Here is a 14066-nt window from a genome sequence, read left to right as displayed (position 1 = left end):
TGGAAATGAAATTCTGGGTTGAAAGTTCTTTTCTTTAAGGATGTTGAATATTGGCCCCCACTCTTCTGGCTTGTAGGGTTTCTGCTGAGAGATCTACTGTGTGTCTGATGGGCTTCCCTTTGTGGGTAACCCAACCTTTCTCTCTGGCTGCCCTTAGCATTTTCTCCTTCATTTCAAGCCTGGTGAATCTGACGATTATGTGACTTGGGGTTGCCCTTCTTGAGGAGTATCTTTGTGGTGTTCTCTATATTTCCTGGACTTGAATATTGGCCTGCCTTTCTAGGTTGGGGAAGTTTTCCTGGATAATATCCTGAAGAGTATTTTCCAGCTGGATTCATTCTCTTCGTCGCATTCAGGTACACATATCAAATGTAGATTAGGTCTTTTCACATAGTCCCACATTCTGGGAGACTTTGTTCATTCCTTTTTACCCTTTTTTCTCTAATCATGCCTTCTCATTTTATTTCATTGAGTTGATCTTCAACCTCTGATATCTTTTCTTCTGCTTGGTCAATTCAGCTGTTGAAGCTTGTGCATGCTTTGTGAAATTCTAGTGTTGTGTTTTTCAGCTCCATCAATTCACTTATATTCCTTTCTAAGTTGTGCATTCTCGTTAGCATTTCGTTAAATCTTTTTTCAAGGTTCTTAGTTTCTTTGCGTTGGGTTAGGACATGATCTTTTAGCTCACAAAAGTTTCTTACTACCCACCTTCTGAAGTCTGATTCTGTCATTTCATCACACTCATTCTCCATCCAGCCTTGTTCCCTTGCTGGTGATGAGTCGTGATCCCTTGTAGGAGAAGAAGTCTTCTGGTTTCAGTTGCTTTCATCCTTTTTGCCCTGGTTTCTTCCCATCTTTATGGGTTTATCTACCTCTCGACTTTGTAGTTACTGACTTTCAGATTGGGTCTCTAAGTGGACGTTCTGGTTGTTGATGATGAGGTTATTTCTGTTTCTTAGTTTTCCTTCTTACAGTCTGGCCCCTCTTCTGTAGGACTGCTGAGGTCCACTCCAGGCCCTGCTTGTCTGGGGATCGCCTACAGCAGCTGCAGAACAGTAAGGGTTGCTACCAGTTTCTTCTTCTGCTATCTTTGTCCCAGAAGGATACCCACCAAATGTCAGTCTGATCTCTCCTTTATGAGGTGACTCTTTGGATATACAGGGGTCAGGGAGCTGCTTGAGGAGACGGTCTGTCCTTTATAGGAGCTGAAGTGCTGAGCTGTGAGCTCCGTTGTTCATTCAGAGCTGCTGGTCAGGTACGTTTATGTCTGCTGCAGCAGAACTCATAAACTGCTTTTTGTTCCCAGGTGCTCTCTCTCAGGGAGTTAGGGCTTTCTTTATGAGTTTCTGTTATGCTGCTGCCTTTTGTTTTTCAGGGCTTCCCTGCCCAGCCAGGAGGCAGCCTAGTCGCTTTCTGCCTGCAGAGGTTTTGCTGAGCTGCTGTGGGCTCCGCTCAGCTGCTGTGTGAACTTCCTTGCAGTCCTGTTTATATGGGTGTAGTTAGAACTGCCTTGGCAATGGTGGCCCACCTCTGTATTGGTGGACTCTCTCTGTAGTGGCAGGTTGCGTTGGCAATGGCAGGCTGCCTCAGCAATGGTGGACTACCTCCATAGTGGTGGAGTGCCTCAGTAATGATGGATGCCCCTCCCCCACAGAGCTGGACCATCCCGGGTTCAGCTGCACTTGCTGTGAAACTCTCAATCCAGAGAGTTTCTGATTGCTGTTCTTTTGTGGGGGTGGGACCAGCCGAGCCTGATCGCCTGGCTCCCTGCCTCAGAGCCCCTTTTATTTTTCTTTTTTAGTTGAATGGTCGATACTGTCTCCCAGGTGTTCCAGTCGCCTGTTGAAAGGGCGCCGGGATCTGTGTGATTTCCCCTGCAGTGACTCACTGCACTGGCTTAAACAGCAACGCTGATATTCGTGGCACTATTTTTGCCCAGGAATCTCCTGGCCTGGCTTCCTGTTCAGTCCCCTCTTTAATCAGATGAATGGGTGACTTCCCAGGGCTCCAATCGCCAGCCAAAAGGGCACCTGGACCAGTGTATTTTGTACAGAGAACTGCCGGCCATGGCGCCAACAAAGCCGCGCTAGGCAAAAGAACCATGCCCGCCAAAACAGCTGTGCTGGCGACCCATGGGTCTCCTCCGCCTGGGAATCTCCTGGTCCGTCGGCAATAAAAATGCGGCATCCACTCACCCTCTGCACTTTCACTGGGAGCTGCAACTCCGAGCTGTTCCTAAACGGCCATCTTGGATCTTCACCACTGTTATGAATTTCAAGATACATATATAAATATATATCTGAAACCACTACCAAAGTCAAGAATTACATTTTCATCACCCCACAGGAGTTTCCTTCTATACATTTACAGTCAATCTTACAACATCACATCCCTTGTGTGAGGCAATCATTGATCTCACTCTGTCACTACGGTTTAGCCTTTTCTTGTATTTCACATAAACAAAGTCAGACAATATGGGCACTCTTGTATCTTCTTTAACACATCATCATTATTTTGAGATTCATCCATATTATAGTGTATATCAATAGCATGTGTGTTTTTATTGCTGAGTAGTACTGCATTATATGAATGTATCACAGTTTATTCATTCATCTGTTGGACATTTGAGCTATTTTCTATTGGAGGCTTTTATGGATAAAACTACTATAAAAATTCTTATAAAATATTTTTTGTTTGTATAAATTTATGGAATACAAGTGTACTTTTGTTACGTGGATGGATTATATAGTGGTGAAGTTGGGGCTTTTAGGACATCCATCATCTATATAATAGCATACAATGTACCCATTAAGTGATTTCTCATTCTTCACACCCTCCCATTTCCCATTCTTCCAAGTCTCCATTGTCTATCATTCCACACTTTGCATTCATGTGTATACATTGTATAGCTCCCACTTAAAAGTGAGAACATATGGTGTTTGTCTTTCTGATTCTGAGTTGTTCCACTTAAGATGATGGCCTTCAGTTCCATCCATGTTGCCACAAGATATGATTTCATTCTTTTTCATGGCTGAATAATATTTAATTGTGTAAATATTATTCAGCCATGAATAAACACATTTTTTTAAATCTAATCATCCATTCATAGACACTCAGGTTGATTTTCTGTTAATATAGCTTTATATCTTTTTCCACAAATATTTGCCTATTGTGGATAATGAAGATATTCTCTATTTTCTTCAAAATGTTTTTGCTTTATGCTTCATATTTAGATAATACATCTGAAATTTATTTTTGTACATTTTAATATATAAGATACATTGAAACCTGTATAAAAATCAATCTATAGTTGACTTGGAACCATTGTTCAAAATATAATTACAGTTATTTTCTCATAAAAAGGTTATTTTGACACCTGTTTTCATTTACCTTGGGTAAATACCTAGGAGCAGAATTGCCCATTCACATGACATGTATATACATAACTTCTAAGAAACTGCTAAACTCTTTCCCAAAGTGGTTGCACAATTTTATATTCTGACTAGTAATGTGTTAGTATTCCAGTTTCTTCAAATCCTCACTAACATTTTGTATGGCCAATTGTTTTTAATTTAAGTCATTCTCATAGGTATATAGTGGTGTCTAATTGTGGTTTTAGTTAGCATTTCCTTAATGCTTAATTATATTGGACATTTTTCCATGTTGTTATTTGCCATTTGTCTATTTTCTTTGAGAAAATGTTTGTTCAAACCTTTTGCACATTTCGTTTTTTTTGAGATGAGGTCTTGCTCTATAACCCAGGCCAGAGTGCAGTCATGCAGTCATAGCTTACTGTAGCCTCGACCTCCTGGGCTCAAATGATCCTCCTGCCTCAGCCTCTCAGCTTGTACTACAGTTGCACACCATAATACCCAGATAATTTTTGTATTATTATTATTTTTTTTGTAAAGATGGAATCTTGCTTTATTGCCCAGGTTGGTCTCAAACTCCTGGGCTCAAGTATCTCAAAGTGTTGGGATTACAGATGTGAGCCACTGTGCCTGGCTTTTGAACATTTTAAATTGAATTGTTTATCTTCTTATTACTGAGTTGTAAGAATTCCTTTTATATTCTAGATACTGGGTTTTTAAAAATTGCTTAGATATTATGTTTTTCTATTACAAGCATTTTCTCCCACTTTGTGACTTGCCTTACTTTTCTAAATGCCATCTTTCAAGAAACAGAATTTTTTAATTTTTTGAGAACAACAGAAATATAGTATCTTATAGTTCTGGAGTCCAGAAGTCCAAAAGCAAGGTTTTAGCAAAGCTACTCTGTCTCTGAAGATGCTAGGGAAAGACCTGTTCTGGGACACTCTCCCAGTTTATGGTAGTTCAGGAATTCCTTGGCATGTAAATAGCCATCTCCTCCCTCTATGTATGTCTGTACCCAAATGTCCCCCTTTCTATAGGACACCAGTAATTTTGGAGTAGAGCCCACCCTAATGACCTTGTTTTAACCTGATTATCTCTGTAAAACCCTATCTCCAAATAAGGTCATATTCTAAGGTATTAGGAGTTAGGACTTCAACATCTTTTTTAGGGGGGCACAATTCAATCCATAACAATAAAGTCTCTTGAAATTTAAAATGGAATTGATACTCAAAGTTATAGAGCTACTCAAAATAAAAAATTCTGAGTGGGACTTTTCACCAACTCTTCCAGGGTCCACCTTTGCTTTGTATACTGTTTACACCAAGTTAGTATATAATAGCATGTTTAAAATTAGTGGTCTTGAGGTGTGTGGTTGCATTTGGTGTTTTCTCCTCACTTGTTTTCCTTTTCAGTTTTTGTACACATAACATAAAGTCTATCATCCTAACCATTTTAAGTGTACAATTCAGTAGTGTTCAGTATATTCACATTGTTGTACAAATAAATTTGTAATTTTGATGGAGTCTAATTTATCATTTTCTCTTTTATGATTTATGCTTTCATATACTATCTAAGAAACCTTTGCCTACCCCAATGTTGAAAATATTTTGTTCTATTTTTCATTTGAAAGTTTTATAGTTTTGGCTTTTATTTCCATGTCTATGATACATTTTGAGTTAATATTGGTATATTATATGAAAACAGGGTTTTATTCATTTTTATATGAGTATCCAATTGCGCCAGAAATATTTTTAGCAAAGATTATCTTTTTCTCCATTAAATTATATTCATATACATGTTGAAACTCAATTGACCATAAAAATAAGGGCTTAGAGACCATCCTGGCCAACATGGTGAAACCCCATATCTACTAAAAATACAAAAAAATTAGTTGGGCGTGGTGGCGCGCCCCTGTAGTCCCAGATACTCAGGAGGCTGAGGCAGGAGAATTGCTTGAACCTGGGAGGCAGAGGTTGCAGTGAGCCGAGGTCTTTGTAATGTATGATGAAATCAGGGAATGTGATACTTCTGGATTTGTTTTTCTTGCTTTGTTTATTTGGGGGTCTTTGTGGTTTCATATGAATTTTAGGATTGTGTTTCTATTTTATATAAAATATTAGTGTGGCTTGATAGCAATTGTATTGAATTTGTAGATCACTTTGGATAGTATGAACATTTTAACAATATGAATTCTATCAATCCATGAACATGAAATGTCTTTCCGTTTATTTGTGTCTGTTTTAATTTCTTTAAACAGTGTTTTACAGTTTTCGGTGTACAGGTCTTTTACCTCCTTGGTTACATTTATTTGTGAGTGTACTATACTTTTAAATGCTGTTTTATTCCATTTCCTGTTGCTATAAAGGAATATCTGAGGCTGTGTAATTTATAGAGAAAAGAGGTTTATTTGGTTCACAATTCTGCTGACTGTAAGATTGGGCATTAGGTGAAAGCCTCAGCCTGCTTTGAAAGGTGAAGAGGGGCCACCTTGTGCAGAGATCACATGATGAGAGAGGAAGCAGTAGAGAGAGAGAGTGGGGAGGTGCCAGTCTCTTTTTAACAACCAGCTCTTCCAGGAACTAATAGAATAAGAACTTATTGCCCTGAGGATGGGACTGAGACTTTCACAAGGGACCTGCTCCCACTATGCAAACACCTCCCATTATGCCACATCCCCAACATTGGGGATCAAATTTCAACATGACATTTGTGAGGGAAAATATCCAAATTATAGCTGATGTTATTGTAAGTGAAAATTTTTTTGTTAATTTCATTTTCAGATAATTTATTTTGGTGTATAAAAATGTAGCTTACTGGCCGGGCGCGGTGGCTCATGCTTGTAATCCCAGCACTTTGGGAGACCGAGGCGGGTGGATCACAAGACCAAGAGATTGAGACCATCCTGGCCAAAATGGTGAAACCCCATCTCTACTAAAAATACAAAAACTAGCTGGGGGTGGTGGCATGTGCCTTTAGTCTCAGCTACTCAGGAAGCTGAAGCAAGAGAGCCACTTGAATCCCTGAGGTGGAGGTTGCAGTGAGCTGAGATCGCATCACTGCACTTCAGCCTGGCAACAGAGCAAGGCTCTGCCAAAAAAAAAAGCAACTCATTTTTATATGTTGATTTTGTATCCTGCAACCATACTGAATTCAGGTATTGGTCCTTTTTTTTGTTTTGAGACAAGAGCCTCACTCTGTTGCCCAGGCTGGAGTGCAGTGGTGAGATATTGGCTTACTGCAAACTCCACCTCCTGGGTTCAAGTAATTCTCCTGCTTTAGCCTCCCAAGTAGCTAGAATTACAGGCACCTACCATCACAACCTGGCTAATTTTTGCATTTTTAGTAGAGACCAGGTTTCACCATATTGGCCAGGCTGGCCTTGAACTCCTGACCTCAGGTGATCCTCCCACCCTCCCACCTCAGCCTCCCAAAGTGCTGGGATTACAGGCATGAGCCACCACGCCTGGCCTGAATTCATTTATTATTCTAATAGTTCGTGTGTGTGTGTGTGTGTGTGTGTGTGTGTGTGTGTATGTGTGTAGTCTTCAGGATTTTCTATGTATAACATCATGTCATCAACAAACAGATAATTTCATTTCTTTCTTATTTGGATTCGTTTTATTTGTTTTTCTTGCCTAATTGCTCTGGTTAGGACTTTAAGTACTAATTTAAATAGAAGAGGTGAGAGTGGGCATTCTTGCCTGTTCTGGATCTTAAAGAAAGGGCTTGCATTTTTTACTATATGTATGATGTTAGTTTTGGGCTTTTCATAAATGGTCCTTATTATGTTGAGGTTGGTTCCTTCTATACCTAATTTGTTAAGAGTTTTCATTATAAAAGCATATTGAATTTTGTCAAATGCTGTTCATTTATTGAAATGATCATTTGAATTTTAGCCTTCATTCTGTTAATGTGGTGTGTCACATTGATTGATTTGTGTATGTTAAACCATTCTTGCATCCTAGGGTAAATTCTACTTGATCCTTGTTTATGATGCTTTCAATGTGCTCTTGAATTCATTTCACTAGTAATTTGTTGAGGACTTTTTATCCATGCTTATCAGGGATATCAGTCTGCAGTTTCCTTTCTTGTGGTATCTTTGCCTTTGGTATTAGGGTGATGCGGGTCTCATAGAATTAATTTGGCAGTGCTCCATATTTTCATATTTTTTGGAAGGGTTTAAGAAGGATTGGAATTAACTTTTCTTTAAATGTTTGGTAGAATTACCAGCGAAGACATCTGGTCTTGAGTGTTTTTTTGTTGGCACTTTTTGGTTAATACCTGAATTTCCATATTTGTTATTGGTCTGTTCAGACTTTTTTATTTCTTTCATATTCAGCATATGTAGGTTGTATGATTCTAGGAATTTATCCATTTCTTCTAGGTTGTCCAATTTATTAAAATATACTTATTCATAATTGTCCCTTATAGTTCCTGTTCCCTGTTGTATCAGCTGTAATATCTCCTTTCATTTCTGATTTTATTTATTTGAGTCTTTTTTTTCTTAGTCTAGCTAAGGATTTGTTGATTTTGTTTATCTTTTTGAAAAACCAACTCAGTTTCTTTGATTTTTTTTTATTGTTTTTCTGCACTCTATTTCACTTATTTCTGCTCTAATCTTTAGTGTTTCCTTCATTCTGCAAATTTTGGGCTTAGTTTGTTCTTCTTCTTGTTCCTTGAGGTGAAAAATTAAGTTGTTTATTTCAGATATCTCTTTTTAAATGTTAGCAGTTATCTCTATAAGCTTCTCTCCTAGTAGTGCTTTTGTTGCTTGCCATAGGTTCTGGTAGGTTATGTTTCCATTTTTGTTTGTCTTGAATAAGGTGTGGGTAAAACGAAACTGTTTTTTTCACTGTCTTAAATGTGTCTTTTCCATTTCTGTGCTACATTTGGGCACTGCAATCTCTTACCTGGATTTCTGAGCTCTCGTGAAGGTACTTTAATCAGTTGATCGTTTTAAAATCAGTGTTTCTGTGGGGGTATGAGGGCTGGAACCTCCTACTCCACCATCTTTTAAAATGTAGCCTTTGTAGTTATCTCAGTTTTTAGTTTTAATTTTCCTGAAGAATAGCGAGGCCAATAGCCTTTTAAAACAGAGATATACCCTTGTTTCAAGGTGGTTTATGTATGGTTTTGCTGGGAGAAAGTGGAATGAATGAAACCGTCTTTGAGTCCCTTATTCCAGAGACTCCCAAATCTGGCAGCATATCAGATTAATTTGTACAGTTTTATAAATGTTCAAATGCTTAGGCTCCACCTAAAAGTGACTGAATCAGAATATCCAGTACTGGATCCTAGTTGATTTATCTGATAATTCAGTCATATTCACACATGGCCTAATTTAGGAACCACCACTATCCCTATCTGCATTCAGTTTATTTTTTAGCAATTTTTTCCCAGGTGATTTTTACAGACAGTACAGTTTGGGTACCACTGTCATGTTTATGATTGTTGCCTAGTGCAGGATTACTTTGCATCTGACCCTCTTTTTAATTTTTCTGCTAATATTACCACATGCAGAGCCATGCATTCAGCTGGTGTGTACTTAAAAATTGAGACTGTCATTCTGTTTGGCTTTGCATAATATTAATGAAGTTTAGTGCCTCCATAAACTCATGTCCTGATGTTCAATGCCAAATATAAATGCTTTTTGTCTAAACCACTGTTTGTAATTCAATGGCTATAGGCATCACTGTGGCCTGATATTCCAGATGACAATAATGCATCTGTGGTAGATAAGTAAAGACAATGAGAAAAATGATTACTTCTCATTTTAGAAGAAAGAAATGGATTTGGAACTGGACCTTTGAAACCATGCCCTGGGTTTCTGTACCAATATGATATGGCATAAAACAACAATGTGGGTCAGCAATTTTTTATGACACGCACAAATGCTTATTTAGCATCATCACAAACTCACCCCAGTATTTTCTATAGAAGTATAGGATGGGCGATTAGTGACATAAAATAATTTTCTGTAATAAAAGTAATTCTGCAAATGGGGGATACTTATATCTAGAGCCATGGGATCTAATCCTGACTTTGCTACTAACTTAGTGTACTGTGTCTCACTGTCCCCATTTTACAATACAGAGAATAAATAGTCCCTTGGAGGCTTTCTAGCTCTGAACTTACATAAAACTGTAATTATCACCACCTTTCTCCTTCTTTCAGACTGTGGGGAGAGAAAATATGTTGTATTGCTTTTGTCCTTTCATCATTACAATTAGCTCTTAAGTTGATTAATGCTTTTCTGGCAACTATTGAATCTTAGTGAAGATGATTTAGTATTTTAGCAATTGCTGGATTCTTAAAAATATGCCAGCCTAGTGCATTGAAATTAGTAAGGTTTCAAAAACTATTTCAAACTAGCCTTAGTTAATTAAATGCTTGATAGATGCAGTCCAAGGTTAACCACTTAATAAATTGGCAACCAAATAAAAAATGGACTCAAACACTTTAAGCAGCTTACTGGAAGGGATCTGGGCTCTCCACCAAGAGATTCTGTAGCAGTGCTGGCAGCAGGGTGGGTCATTTTCAAGCTCCTGATTCATTGTCACTATACCCTTTCACCCAGGACTGAACCCTTCCCCCCAAAATGAACAGTATTGCTTAATCTACAGCAATGATGTTTGTGTTAGTGTTCACAGACTAAAAGAAAATTCCCACCTGAAATGTGATTAATTAAGAATCATCTTTAATTCACTGTGTATTTGAACACAAGAATATTGTCAAGGAAGACAATGGTGATAGTTCTTAGGTTTGTAGAAAAGTTCTCTGCTGTTTCTGTGAACTGGTATTTAAGTGGATGACTAGATTAAATAAAAAAAGGATGTTGCTTAGAAAAAGGGATCATAGGCTGGGTGTGGTGGCTCACACCTGTAACCCTAGCACTTTGGGAGGCTGAGACAGGCAGATTAGTTGAGCCCAGGAGCTTGAGACCAGCTGGGCAACATAGTGAGACTCTGTCTCTACAGAAAATAAGAAAGTTAGCTGGGCATGCTGGCACATACCTGTAGTCCCAGCTATTCAGGAGGCTGAGGTGGGAGGATCATCTGATCCCAGAGAGGTTGAGGCTTCAGTAAGCCCTGATCCCACCACTGCACTCCAGCCTGAGTGACAGAGTGAGACCCTGTCTCAAAAACAAATGAAGAAACAAATAAACAAAAACAAAAAAACCCGGGATCATAAAGTAAGATAATTTGATCTTATTTAGAAGACTGTAGAGAGTGTTAAGTTACTGAAGATTTGAAAACAAGAAGTAATTAAGGGTTAGTTGTATACCAAGTAAGTATGAGTAGATTAATTTAGGCAAATTTATGTTTTCTGAGAAACTAAAGGAGTAGATATTATCACTCAAGTTGTTAGGAAGCTGTACTTGTAAAAATCCTGAGCATTGTGTTAAACTGAGTTTTAAAACCAATAAACATATTAAGCAGCAACTTTGTGCTCATTTCTGTGATGACAGCTAATATAAGAAATGAGTTTCCTGTCTGAGAGTGCTAACAAAGATAGTATGATATAATGGAAAGTGATATAGACAAGGGTCAGAAGCCTTGGATTTCAGTAGCTTACTCTGTGACCTAGGTCAAGGGACTTCTCTCTGAGTCTTACATTCTCAGACCATTGTAATAGGATTCAATTAGATAATGTATCAGAGTACTTCAAAAATTATGAAAAGCTGGTAACATGTGGACAATGACAATACAGGTGCCAATGACTGAAGATAATAATGATGTGATAAAGAGAAGAGACTCTGATAAACAAACCAGGACTTGAATCTCACCTTTGTCGTAGCTGTGTGGCTTTGTGGACATTATTTAACCTCTCCAAGCCTTCAGTATCACACTTAAATTCAGATAATGATAACAACAATAAATACTTACCTCATAATAGTGTTATCCATCACATGGTAGATATTTGGTGTATTAGTCCATTTTCATACTGAGTATGCTGATAAAGACTTACCCAAGACTGAGCAATTTACAAAAGAAAGAAGTTTATTGGACTTACAGTTTCACATGGCTTGGGAGGCCTCACAATCATGGTGGAAGGTGAAAGATATGTCTCACATGACAGCAGACAAGAGAATGGAGCTTGGGCAGGGGGACTCTCATTTATAACACCATCAGATATCATGAGACTTATTCACTATCACAAGAACAGTATGGGAAAGACCCACCCCCATGATTCAATTAGCTCCCACTGGGTTCCTCTCACAATATGTGGAAATTCAAGATGAGATTTGGGTGGGGACACAGCCAAACCATATCATTCCACCCCTGACCCCTCCCAAATATCATATCCTCACAATTCAAAACCAGTCATGCCTTCCCAACAGTACCCCAAAGTCTTAACTCATTCCAACATTAACTCAAAAGCCCACAGTCCAAAGTCTCATTTGAGACAAGGCAAGTCCCTTCCACCTATGAGCCTGTAAAATCAAAAGCAAGTTAGTTACTTCCTAGATACAATGGGGGTAGGGGCATTGTGTAAATACAGCCATTCCAAATGGGAGAAATTGTCAAAAACAAAGGGGTTATAGGCCTGATGCAAGTCTGAAATCCAATGAGGCAGTCAAATCTTAAAGCTTCAAAATGATCTCCTTTGACTCTATGTCTCACATCCAGGTCATGCTGATGCAAGAGGTGGGTTTCTAGGGCCTTGGGCAGCTCTGTCCCTGTGGCTTTGCAGGGTAAATCCTCCCTTCTGGTGCTTTCACAGGCTGGCATTGAGTGTCTGTGGCTTTTCCAGGTGCATGATGCAAGCTGTGGGTGGATCTACCATTCTGAGATCTGGAGGATGGTGGCCCTCTTGTTACAGGCCCACTAGGCTGTGCCCTAGTAGGGACTCTGTGTGGGGCTCTGACCCCACATTTCCCTTCTGCACTGCCTTAGCAGAGGTTCTCCATGAGGACCCTGCCCCTGCAGCAAGCTTCTGCTTGGGCATCCAGACTTCTCCATACATCTTCTGAAATCTAGGCTGAGGCTCACTAGTCACAGCTGGAGTGGCTGGGACACAGGGCACCAAGTCCCTAGACTGCACACAGCAGAGGGACACTGGGCCCAGCCCACAAAACCATTTTATACTCCTAAACTTCCAGGCCTGTGATGGGAAGGGCTGCCACAAAGGTCTCTGACATGCCCTGGAGACATTTTCCCCATTGTCTTGGTGATTAACATTCAGCTCCTTTGTTACTTAAGCAAATTTCTGCAGCCAGTTTGAATTTCTCCTCAGAAAATGGGATTTTCTTTTCTATTGAACTGTCAGGCTGCAAATTTTCCAAACTTTTATTCTCTGTTTCCCTTTTAAAATTTAATGCCTTTAACAGCACCCAAGTCACCTCTTGAATGCTTTGCTGCTTAGAAATTTCTTCTACCAGATACCCTAAATCATCTCTCTCAAGTTAAAAGTTCCACAAATCTCTAGGGCAGGGGCAAAATGCTGCCAGTGTCTTTGCTAAAACATAGTAAGAGTCACCCTAACTCCCAAAACGTTCCTCATCTCCATCTGAGACCACCTCAGCCAGGATTTCATTGTCCATATCACTATCAGCGTTTTGGTCAAAGCCATTTAACAAGCCTCTAGGAAGTTCCAAATTTTCCCACAGTTTCCTGTCTTCTTCTGAGCCCAAACTGTTCCAACCTCTGCCTATTACCAAGTTCCAAAGTCACTTTCACATTTTTGGGTATCTTTTAAGCAGCACACCACTCTACTGGTATCAATTTACTGTATTAGTTTATTTTCATGCTGCTGATAAAGGCATACCCGAGACTGGGCAATTTACAAAAGAAAGAAGTTTATTGGACTTACAGTTCCACATGGCTGAGGAGGCCTCACAATTATGGCAGAAGTTGAAAGGCATATCTCACACGGTGGCAGACCAAAGAAAGCTTGTGCAGGGGAACTCCCCTTTTTAAAACCATCAGATCTTGTGAGAATTATTCATTATCATGAGAACAGCATGAGAAAAACTTGCCCCCATGATTCAATGATCTCCCACTGGGTCCCTCCTATAACACATGGAAACTCAAGATGAGATTTGGGTGGGGACAGAGCCACACCATATCATTTGGTAATGGTAGCCATTATTACAAAATAAATAAATACACTTCAGTAGGCAACTATGTTATAAATTATAAAGATAATGAGAACTCAAAAATTGCATCTCAAAATATACTGTGAACAAAGCTACCATGATAAGAGGAGTAACAGAGAATGTCCCTGTTTAGAAATTCTTTATGATAAAAATAGGCCTTTGAGGCAGGAAAATTGCTTGAACCTGGGAGGTGGATGTTGCAGTGAGCCAAGATTATGCCACTGCACTCCAGCCGGGGTGACAGAGCGAGGCTTCATCTAAAAAAAAAAAAAAAAGAAAGAAAAGAAAACTATTATGTCCTTTAAGAAATGATATGAGCACTGGTGATAGATATGAGTTGTTGAGTAAGTAAAATCTATAAGAATTGATGACTCATTGGGAAGTGACAACATGGCAAATAAGGGAGGATAACTCCCAAGTTTCTGAAGTACATAGTGATGTTTCAATACATATATTGTATAGTGATCAGATAAGGATATAGTATATCTATCACCTCAAACATTTATAATTTGTTTGTGTTGGAAGCATTCAATTTTCTCCTTCTAGCTATTTGAAACTATACATCATTGTCAAGTATAGTCATCCTACAGTGC

Source organism: Cebus imitator, unplaced genomic scaffold, assembly GCF_001604975.1.
Source record: "Cebus imitator isolate Cc_AM_T3 unplaced genomic scaffold, Cebus_imitator-1.0 Scaffold576, whole genome shotgun sequence".
Classification (NCBI taxonomy): domain Eukaryota; kingdom Metazoa; phylum Chordata; class Mammalia; order Primates; family Cebidae; genus Cebus; species Cebus imitator.
This window is presented reverse-complemented; position numbering follows the sequence as displayed.